The sequence below is a fragment of the Nyctibius grandis genome, chromosome 33 (genome assembly GCF_013368605.1).
Source record: "Nyctibius grandis isolate bNycGra1 chromosome 33, bNycGra1.pri, whole genome shotgun sequence".
NCBI lineage: Eukaryota > Metazoa > Chordata > Aves > Nyctibiiformes > Nyctibiidae > Nyctibius > Nyctibius grandis.
In genome coordinates, this window is record NC_090690.1 from 2,589,843 (window position 1) to 2,600,813 (window position 10,971).

General features: G+C 41.3%; 1 protein-coding gene across 1 annotated transcript in view; it reads left to right on the forward strand.

Annotated features, from left to right (window-relative positions):
• CDCA2 (cell division cycle associated 2) overlaps positions 1–5,097 on the forward strand; it is a 29,593-nt gene extending 24,496 nt beyond the window's left edge. The window contains exon 16 of the mRNA XM_068421555.1: positions 5,021–5,097. The gene's annotated coding sequence lies outside the window, so the exon portion shown is untranslated. The remainder of the gene's footprint in view (positions 1–5,020) is intronic.
• The last annotated feature ends 5,874 nt before the right edge of the window (positions 5,098–10,971 follow it).

Sequence of the window (10,971 nt, forward strand, 5' to 3'; positions counted from 1 at the left end):
TGTTAGGCTGGTTTTGCCTGAGACTGTGTGCTTTGTTTTTATGTTGTGTTTTTGATATACATGAAGGTACAAAGTGTGAATAAGTCCAGGAGAAAATAAGCCCTGTAAACAAGCTCGTAGCCCTGTTAGGATTTTATGACTGTCGACGAGCCATGTGGTGACAAAGTCAATGCAGATAAAACAGCCATCTTGTTCCAAAGGCACTGGTTCCTACTGCTTGAAATAAAGAGAACCACTTTAGCTTGAGCTGTACAGCAGCTATGACCCAAAAGGTAATTTCTCCAACTTAATATAATGGAAGACAACAGTGTGATTACGCTGAACCGTGTTATGGGTTGGTGTGATGAGAATGCCCTTGTAAGACCTGAGAAGCACCATCTATTGGGGCTTATAAGATACTTAAAACCCCACAGATGGGGATCAGGAGAGGCATACAGTATTCATGTTATTTCACTCTCACAGTTTATAAATAGCAAAAATGCAATTTCCTGCTTTCATTCAGGGCAGCTGCAAGTCACAGTGGCCTGTGGAAAACGGCCAGTTTGACTCACGATTAAGCCCAAGTGCCACATGCATCTTACCTGCTTCAGCCCAAGCTGTACTTCAGCAAAGTGCTTAATATCTCTCTCTGTCTTTCTCAGATTTCTCCCTTCTTCTCATCACCATACAACTTAGTTTTTCATTTTAAGCATTTTCTTCTATGACCCAGCCTAGAAAATAGGTAATTCTCTGCTACCAGCAGGTGGGGACAGGGAATACAAGACATCAGCTCTACTATAAAGGAGGAAGAAACAAAATGAAGATGAATTAATTTCATTTCCTCTCTTCAGCAGGTGCCTGCCTGAATAAAGTATGTTCCTATGCTCCCCTCCATGTAGCCTCTTCTTAGTCTTTAGGTTTTTTTTTTCTTTTAGCTGGTAGGACTTCAGTTAATCTCTCTAGAGAAGCAAGCAAATGCACTTTTTTTTGTTTTGGCTTTATAGTGTTTCAGATATTCTAGAGCTTCTAATTCTGGGAGAGGACAAGTTTTCCCTTCACAATTACTTACTGAATGTGCTGAAGGGAAGCAAAAAAATAAACAAGTACAGAAATCAAACTTTCATGATTGCCAAGGGTGTGCACTTCCTCTGTGATGTGCTGCATGAAAGCCACAGCTCAAACCAGTAAAACTGCAGACAAAAGCTTCGTGAAGATTTAGGAGTTACTGTGCATAGAGAAAAAGAATGTTGGGACATCTTTGACTTCGTCCCTTTGGGACGGATTTAAAAAAGTCAGAGTAATGCACAAGAGAAACCTGTACACATGCATGGAAACCAATAATGTAATTATTACATGACTGTGATGAACCCAAAACAGATTCAAAAAATTCACAAGTTTTTAACTCCCCCTTTCACAACAGAGGTGGCTGTAACTCCAGAAAGCAAACTACCTTGTTCTCACTTTCTCCTTTTTTCTGCTTGAATTTTGTGGCTCTGTGGCCTTGTGGATGCCTTTCATGGCCAAACCCCACCCTTTTCAGAAAGGAGGGGAATGGCTGGGCCAGAAGGGAATTAGGACACAGCAGCTGTGCTGTGCCCTGGTGAGTCTCACCTGGGGAGCAGGCTGGGCTCAGGTGCCCTGGGTTACCCCTGATTGCAGGCTCCTCCTCAGCACTGCGTCTGGTGGCACTGGGCTTTGCAGAGGGTAAGTTCTCCGAGAGGGTTTTCCCCTTAAATTACTTTTAATATTTACCTTTTCCCCATTTCTGTGATATAATTAATGTAGTTTTGATACCTGAAAGCAGGAGGGGAGAAGCTGTAAGCTGCCTGTTGTTGGGGGTGCTGTGTGGGGGGCAGTCACCCTGCAGCTGGCTCAGAGCAAATCCTGCTCTGCGCTTGGTGAATGGGATATGGATTTGCTTTGTGTCTGAAGCAAGCTGTAGTTTTAGATAACAGTGATAATGCTTGTCTTCTTCCCCACAATGGTTCTGCTCAGTGGGTGCTGGAAGTTGTCTGAAGAGTGTGGCTCTTTGGCTCTTCATGAAATCTGTTCCTTGAAGTGATTTTCCTGACCAAATAATGCCTGAAATAAAAAAGGCCCCCAGCTCTGATAGCAGAGTTACCCTTTATCCTGCTTTGAGTTTCATTTGGTTTCACTAGGCTGCCTAGGCTGTTTTCTGGTGAAGTTGTACAGGAGCTATGAAGTTTTGCTTGCCATGCAGTGGAAAACCTCCAGTGCAAAATGCTCTTAGATCCTATCCACAGCCAAGATAATCTGTGGGGTGTCTCTCAGTAGTACCTTAGCTCATCTTCAGTGATTTTGCTCCAGTTGCAGTCCCAGTTTAACTCCCCTTGGGTTCACAGTCTCTTGTGCTGGAAGCTGTCTCCTTCCAGAGCAAGCCACCAAGTCCACTTTTGGATTCTCCCCAAATTTCAATCTAAGGTCTTATTTCAGTCTACTTGCAATTAGGACAGCGGGGTATTGGGGTGTTTGGTCAGCAAAGATATAAGCCAAATATAACATGGGGCTTTGAATGAATTTCAAACATGAATTTGAGCTTTGAAGACCTCAGAGGGCATATTTGTGATTCTGTGGTACATTGTCTGTAAAAGAGCAAAAGGAGAGGCCTTTTTTTGGCTTGGGTTTTAGCATAAGACCTGAGAAAATGAGGCAACATTACTTTCTCTGCACACTGCTGGGTTTCAGATAAGCTGAACTCAGGCAACCATCTTGTCTTTCCATCCCTTCCTCCACCTTTTGTGCTGCAAATCACCAGCTGTAAAAGGGGGCTGTTACTTCAGATTTAAGACACCTGCGGACTTGGTATTTTGAAGGGGGTGGAAGCAAGCAGATACACATCTTATGAAGAACAACTTTTTTACACAAAAAATTGCCATAACTAAGCTGTTATGTGTCTGGGAAATGAAAATAATGAAACAGAAGGTTAAGCACTAGCTGGTCCAGTGTTATGCAATTGTTAACTTCAAATACAGCCTGTAAACAGTAGGTAGGATGTACCTGTCCTTAATTCTCTGCACACACAGGAGCTAGATACTAATAAACAGGAGCTGCCTTTGTGGAAAGAGGATGGTTTAACTATGTCACTGTACAATATTTATGAAACCTCTAAAAGCCTACAGATAGCAAAGGAGAGACAGCATGGAAGGCTTTATTTCCCATGTGGATTTGTAATGAAATGGAAACTTAAAAGTCTCTAATGGATCAACTTCAAAGGCCTCAGTTTTGCTCCCAGATCTGTAGGGAAGGACTTCTGTGCTTATCTTGGCTCTTCCACGTGGGCCTAGAGAACTCAGGAGGACACATTTTCTCGTCTTGTTTGCAGTACCACACCCTGAGTAAGGTGTGAAGTTGTGTTGCATTTTCTCACAGTTGTCCACTTTTTACCTTTGCTCTGTCTACATCAAAATGTTTTGAATAAAGTTGGTGGGTACTTCCCTTTGGTTCATGTTCTTGCATTGCACTGAGGTAAAGACCTGCCTAGTAGGTATATTAGCCTGAGCAGAATGGCTTGCTAGTGGCACTAAACTGCGTCTTGTAACAGCCAGGTTTTGGGAACTAGTTCAGGTATCTCTGGACAGTTGTTGCGTTGTGCCATGTGGACATGACTGCAATGACACAGGGCAAGTTACTTCGCCTTTCTGTCCATCTATTTTCCCTTTCACCCTTTGCGTGTTTTGTTCCCAGTCTCATAATGACTTAAACACGTGCTTAACTTTATGCACTGTGCGTAACCCTGTTGATGAGTATAAATCTTGTGAGAACAGGGCTTACACATGTGCTTCAGTAAATTTATTCAGTGTATAAGCTCAAGCACATGGGTACATTTTCACAGGATCAGGGCCTTGGATGCAGGGCAGGATGGTTTTTGTGTGCCTGGACAGTGCAATTTATCATAGCGGGGAACAAAACACATACATAAATGAGTGCAAGGTGTCTGCCAGCACAAATCCAGTTGCCTTAAATTGCAAAGGTGGAAGTAATCTTTGAGGATGGGGAGGGGTGGAGGGGAATGAAAAGTTATTAAAAGCAGAAGAGATCTCAGGGAACCCAACTTCGTTTCATTCTTATGAAGAAGCTTTGAATACAATAGGGAAAAAGCATTGGGAGTAATTATCCAAAATGGGTGGCATAAATCCGAGCAGAAAGTAATACATCAGTTTTAAAGCTACTCATTTCAAACTGTGAGTTAGATTTATTTGACCTGCATTTGGGAGCAAATATTAATGAAAGGGCGAAGGCAGCTTATGGCTCTTTCAGTTCTTTCATTTCCCACTAGATGTCTCCGGTGTAAAAACTAATTATGAATGTTCTTGATTTAATTTGGAAAAAAAATTGGATGAATTTTTTTTTTATTATTTCTTTTAAAGTCTTGTGCTATTGTGCAGTGTGCAGCTTAACCCTTGATCTTTCTTCAGTAACTACTTCAGCCTCAAGTATGGTGAGAGGCCACCTAGAAATGATGCAGTTAATAGAATACTTTTTTTTTTTTTTAAATAAAGAGTTGTCCAAGTATTATGAGAATCAAATCTTTATTCCCACCAATTCTTTGGTTGGTGTCTGTAACATATTACTTATTTTCCAGCTCTGATGACACATGTTCAGTAGTCTGTGAACCTTCCCTGTTTTTTTATTTATCCCGGTGTTGGCATGCTGTATTTGAACTTGGACCTCCTTTTGGAGTTACTCTTTTCAAGAACAGCTTTATAAGAAAAAAGTTCTGGGTGAATCTGCAGAAGTGATTTCTTTTGTCTCACTTCCTGTTTGTTAAAATTAATGGGGCTCTAACTAGATACAAGGATCCACCCATGTGGATCTTGCTGCTGAGTTGAGGCTTCATCCTAAGATAAAAGCAGAATTTCTGTTGGCATTTTTCTGTTGCCTGCAGATGAGAAGCCATTAGAAAAGCAGGAAGTGGCATAACACTTTGGGTAACAGGGGTTTGGTATTGTAGAGACATTGACCTGTTCACACTTCAGTTAAAACAATTGCTTGATTTTCCTTTCTTTTTTTTTTTTTAAAGCATGGATCTTGGTACTGCCTGCGTGGTGTTTTTAGCCCACTGCTGTCTGCTGAATATCTGGCTATGGGGGACTGGACGATTTATGTTTGGAACAAGCAAAAAATCCATCTCCACACTGGACTTTGTTGAGGTAAGGAACAAAATCAAAATATCAAGCTTGGACTAAAGTGTAGTTCGTTCCATTCTTGTAGACTTGCAGTTATGTATTTGCTTTACTGTTGTGCATGTCTTTTCCTAGTCCAAGTTGACCGGTTGTCAGAGTCCGTGATCAGGTGTGAAATTTGCCCATTCAGTTTGGCCTGTACTGATGATTTACATTCTTAGGGAAGATTTTCAAGGTGTGTTTTGGAAATTCATTGTTGAAACATTTCCATTAGCACTGATGGTGCTGTTACTACTGGAGTTTCATTGTCCTTATGTCCATTGTTATCTTCAGCAGAAGAAAAATTAGGTCAGTACAAGACACTTCTGGAAAACTTCATATTTGTTTCTTTCCTGCACCATTTCAGCTACAAGCCTGCTTGGTAGTTACAGGTTTGAGCAAGACCACTACAGCTAACAGTCTGTTAGTGTCAGAACCAGGGCTGGAGCTCAGATATGACCAAGGCCCTCACCAGGCCCTAGCAGGTTGGTGACAGCTCCTCAAATGGAAAGTAGGGATGTACAAATTCAACAGCTGTTTTAATGTCCTTTCCAGTCCCCTCTTACACTCGGCTATGCTCTCCCAGGATAGACATGCCATTAAACACAGTGTAATCACTGGCACAGCAGGTGTATTGAGATACAGACATCTAGCAATGTTTTAAATAAAAGGCATGAGTAATAATAATATTATAAAAAAGCAAACAAAAAAACACACTGCCAGTCACCATAAGAAAAGGTATCCACTGGGAAATTAATAATTGCCCTCTGTGGACTACATAGCATATGCTGGCTGCATCCTGCTGCCATTTTCATTTTAAAATGTTGCAGTTAAGTTATAGCATTATAAGGAAACACACTTCAAAACCTATGCTTAAAGGTATAAAGGCAACAACAGTCTAAACTGAAATGTCTTCATAGCTATTACATAAATATAAGACTCATGATGGATAGCAGAAAAAAGGGAACAAATGATTCTTCTCCCCAAAGAACCACAAGTATTTTTTTCCAGTTAATGACAGTGAACCACAAACAAACATTTCAAAAGAGCTGACATTTTTCTGATCACTTTGTTTTACTCTTCTGTTCATATTACTGGGTGCTGGGATTCAATTTGTAATGAATGAATGTTCTGTGGTCGGTTCTGTGTTAAACATCTCAAAGATAATTTCCCCAAATGGTCAGGAAAAAGGCTTGCTATCCCATCGAATTCCATACTCCTGAATTTCATCTCTCTGAATTTAAGCTGTGTAATATTTGTGAGCAGTTGACTTCATGCTGGAAAAGATATTTCAAACGTCTTAAGCATTTTTCCATTTGTCTTTGATTGGTTTTTAAACTCTGGCTGCTTAAATGAGAATGGAGTTCTGAAGCAATCTAGTCTTTCCCCTTTAATGACTTCACTACTGTTTGCTTGTGCAAATATGTAATGAGGAAAGGTGATTCCTTCCAATCCACCTACCCCTTCACTCCAGAAATCGAAGGCTTCACGACTCAGTGAAGCACCTAGGCATGTAGGTATATTCACATGGTGTGAAGACCAATCTGACATATCCTGCCTCTTGGCAGTGCTTCCTCACTTGGACTTGGAACTGTATTAGCCGTGCTTGGCATATGGTCTGTTTGAAGCACAGGCAGAGCAAGCTCATATCTGCTTGTAAAAGGTGTAATCTCAGCTGTATGAAGCGTGTGGAGTACAGATTACACCATGCAATTAATGAATGTGTCTGTGATTTATAGCCAGCATGCGTACTGCACTTACAGGACAGACCTGTTACATGATGAAACTTTGGGTGGCTCTTCCAGCACGCGTGGTGCTAGCTGGGACCTTCCTGTACAGTACAGATGTACACTAAGCAGCTTTGTTTCCAACTGCTGTGGAGGGTGGTACTGATGAAATAGCACGTGGTCAGCCTAGACCACCACCAGCAGGGACCTGTCCTTTTCCTTTCTTTCTTAAGCTTACATATTCTTTCTTTCACTTCTCTCTCTTACACTAATTTACTGTATTGTTTTTCAAATTGAACTCTGTTCTTCAGTCTGGCCTTTCAGCCTCATGGCAGGTAGTCACAGGTCTCAACACTTGCACAGCGTGCTGCTGGGTAACCAGGGGACTGTGTATGCATCTGTTCTCTCTGTAGCACCTCACAGAATCCCCAAGCTTGACAGGAGTCTGTGGGCACTATTATAATTAGATAATAGAATAATTTCATATGCAATTGAAAGTGCTGCAGGGAAAGAAGAGAGGTGTTTGGGAAAGTCGATTGTAATTACTTGAGCTGGAATTTGGCCAGGATACAGAGGTTAGTCTTGCAAAAAGTACCAAGGGACCTTCAGTGAACACAACTAGTTAGGATCTCAGTTAGACTTCTGATTTGAAAGATGCAGCCCTCACAGCCTGGTGCCCCCACAGTGTGCTCATTCAGGACTGAACAGAGCTACCAGAAAAAGCCACAAGCAATTTTCCATGATAAAGGTGAAGAGGAAATAGAGGTGACTGGGAATGATTTTTATTCTGCCCCAAATTGTCCTTGACATTTTCTCCAAACAAAAAGTGTGATTCAATGTAAAATGATGGGGGAGGGAAGCACATCTCTGCTGAAGGGAGCTGAAATTTTAAGTCTAGTGGCTAAAGTGATTGTACGGTCACTTGAGAGACCTCAAAAAATTGGGAGTTTGGCACCATTTTCAGTGGAAGATGGGCACAAACCCTGTGTGACCTAATAGAAAGTCCCAGCATAAAATCTGAGCCTTAATCAGCCGGAGCAGTCCAGTAATGGTTCAGTTTTCAGTCATGGAGAAGATGCTGGTGTCATTAAGGGGAGTCTCTGACTTTTACTCTCTCAAAAGGACCTTCTTATTTTCATCTTTACTGCTAGTCAGGAAGATATATACTCTCCAAATAATAGCAGTTTCCTTGTGCTGGAGTTATAGTGGCTTTGTGATACAATAAACAGCACCCTGTCATAAGTCTTGTATAAAAAATGGCCTGACATTTCTTTAAAAGTAAAGAGAAACACTACTGCAGTGATGACCTCTGCGCAAGGTCACAGATGTTTTGCATGGTGGGGGAAACTATGGTTACATACTTATACGCTAGGATATATTGCTTACTTTTCACAAAGCGTTTTCCTGAGAAATTACAGTACATTAAAAAACGTCGGGTGAGCTCCACTCAGCCTGTTAGGGCTCATTTTTTAAATGATACAAACCAGAATAAATATGGTGGGGTGGGTTGCTAACTTTTTTCCCCCCTTCCTTTCACTCACTTTGCACTTTTAAAAAAAGTCTTAAATGCTTAACCGTCCCGCTTGGATGGAATTTTGAAGAATAACAATGGAGCAGGTCTTGAGAAGGTTTGTAATTCAGCATAAGTTTGGAGAACTGCCTAAATGTTTGGATATTTATCAGGACATCTGCAGAAATTGAACTGGAGAGCTTGCCACAGTAGTTTACTTATTAGATTTCTTGTACTTCTCAGCATGTAGAAGTCAACTGGTGGAACTTACTGCCACCATCTACTGCTGAAGTGCTGTTTGGTGTGTGGAAAACCTGGGTAAAAGGTTTGAGGTTTGTATCCTGCAGTGGTGTAAATGGAGCTACCTGATTAGAGAGGGCTATTTCATTTGATGCTGATGGATCCAGTTGTGCATTTGACCCCTGTATGTACATGTATTGAATGCATCATCAATGAGGAACTCGCTAGGGTCACCAAAAAACATTTCCCTCAGGACATTTTACTTTACTGGTCCATTCCCTTGAGGCGCTGTGCAGCTGGGTTCCTGCTCCTGTGTCAGCTTAGACTCAGGGTAACAGAACTCCCTGATGAGCTCTAGGGGAATAGTGAAAACCTTGCTGATTTACCAGCTGAAAATGTTCCTGGACACTTAAATCACATGGAAATAAGCGTGCCAGGAATCCAGTCCATTCTGGCAAAGTAGGGATTCAGACTGATGCATTTAAGTGGAAATAGCTGTGATAATTCCCTTTTCAAACTGTCTAATCTTAGGTATTAGGGTAATCCAAAATCAGTGCTGGTTTATCTTAATATGGTGAGCTGAAAACTACATTGGTTCAACAGCTGCTCTGTGAATATTTGGGGATCTCTACAGTAAAACCAAGAACTAGATCTGAGGTCAGGAGCCCTTTTCAGAAGTTAGAGCCTAGGTTGCCACACCAGTAGTACCAGCTGAAAGACAGATGAGTTGAATAAAGATTTGGGGTATTTATCCAGGTTACCACAGCAAGTTCATTTGAGCTATTAGCCCAAGGTTCTCCATGGAACACATTCAGCTGTAGTACAGCAAGGCCATTTTTCTGTTTCCAGTTCTACAGTTGGCTTGTTCAGGGTAGTTCACTGCCTCATAACGAGTCTGCATTTGAAGAAGAAAAGTGTTTTGTATGTACAACAAGAAGCATTTCTTCCCCAAACAGGAAGAAGGAATGTTAGGAAGGACACAGGAAACACAAAGAATGTTGTATTTGTTTTTTTCCTAAGATCGTACAGCAAAGCCAAGAAAAGAACACAGTTCCATAGACTTCCACTCTGGTGTTTTATCTGTTGGACCAAGCTTTTTCAGAGGCTTTCAGCTAGTTAAAAGGCCAGGTAGCAAAGGAAGGTGAATAAACCAGATTCTGCTGACTAGCATGTTCTTTGGTGAGTTCTCCCTTTGAACCTGGTGGCATATTTGCAGAGTGAGGCACTAAGGTGTAAGCAAGGATGTTCTTGTGTGAGCCATGTTGAGGCTTGATTCTGGTTCAGCAAGGAGTAATCACTGTTCTCTGAGTCTGTCCCACTGTATACTCCGAACCATTTCTGGTTTGCTTTGCAGTCAAATAACGTAGAAGTTTTAGTTACCATGTGGGACTAGTAAAGCACATAACCCAAAACTAATTTGTCACAATTTAATGGTGTGATGCCCTTCCTAGTAGGGTAGTAAATGATCGTCTCCATTGCCTGGGGACATAATATAATGGGGAAACATTTTCTCCGCTCCTTAAATACTGTCCATTGGACATTAATTTACTTAACTGACATTCTGTTTAAAGGACAGTGTTAAACATCAATATGCTTATTCTCAGAGATCTGTGGGTGTTCAGTGTTTGGCTAATAGATAGTGGTGGTGATCCAGCCATTTCAAATGAAGAATTTTCTTTAAATGTTACTGTATTGTGTGCTCCCAGCATGTCAGTTGAGGATAGTGATGCCCTTAGGAAGGACTTCCCCTGTTTTTATGCCAGAAGTGCTTTAGAAGTACCAAATAAACCGTATGAGCAAGCCCTAGTTAGTACTGTGGTGAGATGTAGGAGCTCTGTGCATTTGTATTCTGTATGTGGGACTGGTATTCCCAGCCAGTGAAGATCACACTAACTCTAATATATTATTGCATCTCTATGGTAATGTTCCAGACTTGGGCATGGAACTGTGCTAGCCCCCCTGTTTTTGAGAGAGAGTTAAAATTTCTGCTTAGAGCTATGCCATGTTTGGATACCAGCTTGATTTGACAGTAACTTGGATAATCTCCTTGTTCTCCCTTGCGTGCAGTTGAAAGCATACCTGTTGCAGCTGGGTTTCTTTGTGATTGACCCAAGTGGTCAAAAATGTCCTATGACTTTGGGGAGTCCTTTCTTTGCCTAAATATGAATGAGTCTCTCTGTTGGATTTTTATCAGTGCCTGAGTTGTGGCATCTTCCTTGTATCTTCCTCATTCCTTATTTTTCTAATGTGGATACTAGCATTGATATTATCATCTTCTTGACCTCATGTTGGCACCAAAGTTTAGAGGATCTTTACAGAAGATAGCATGTCA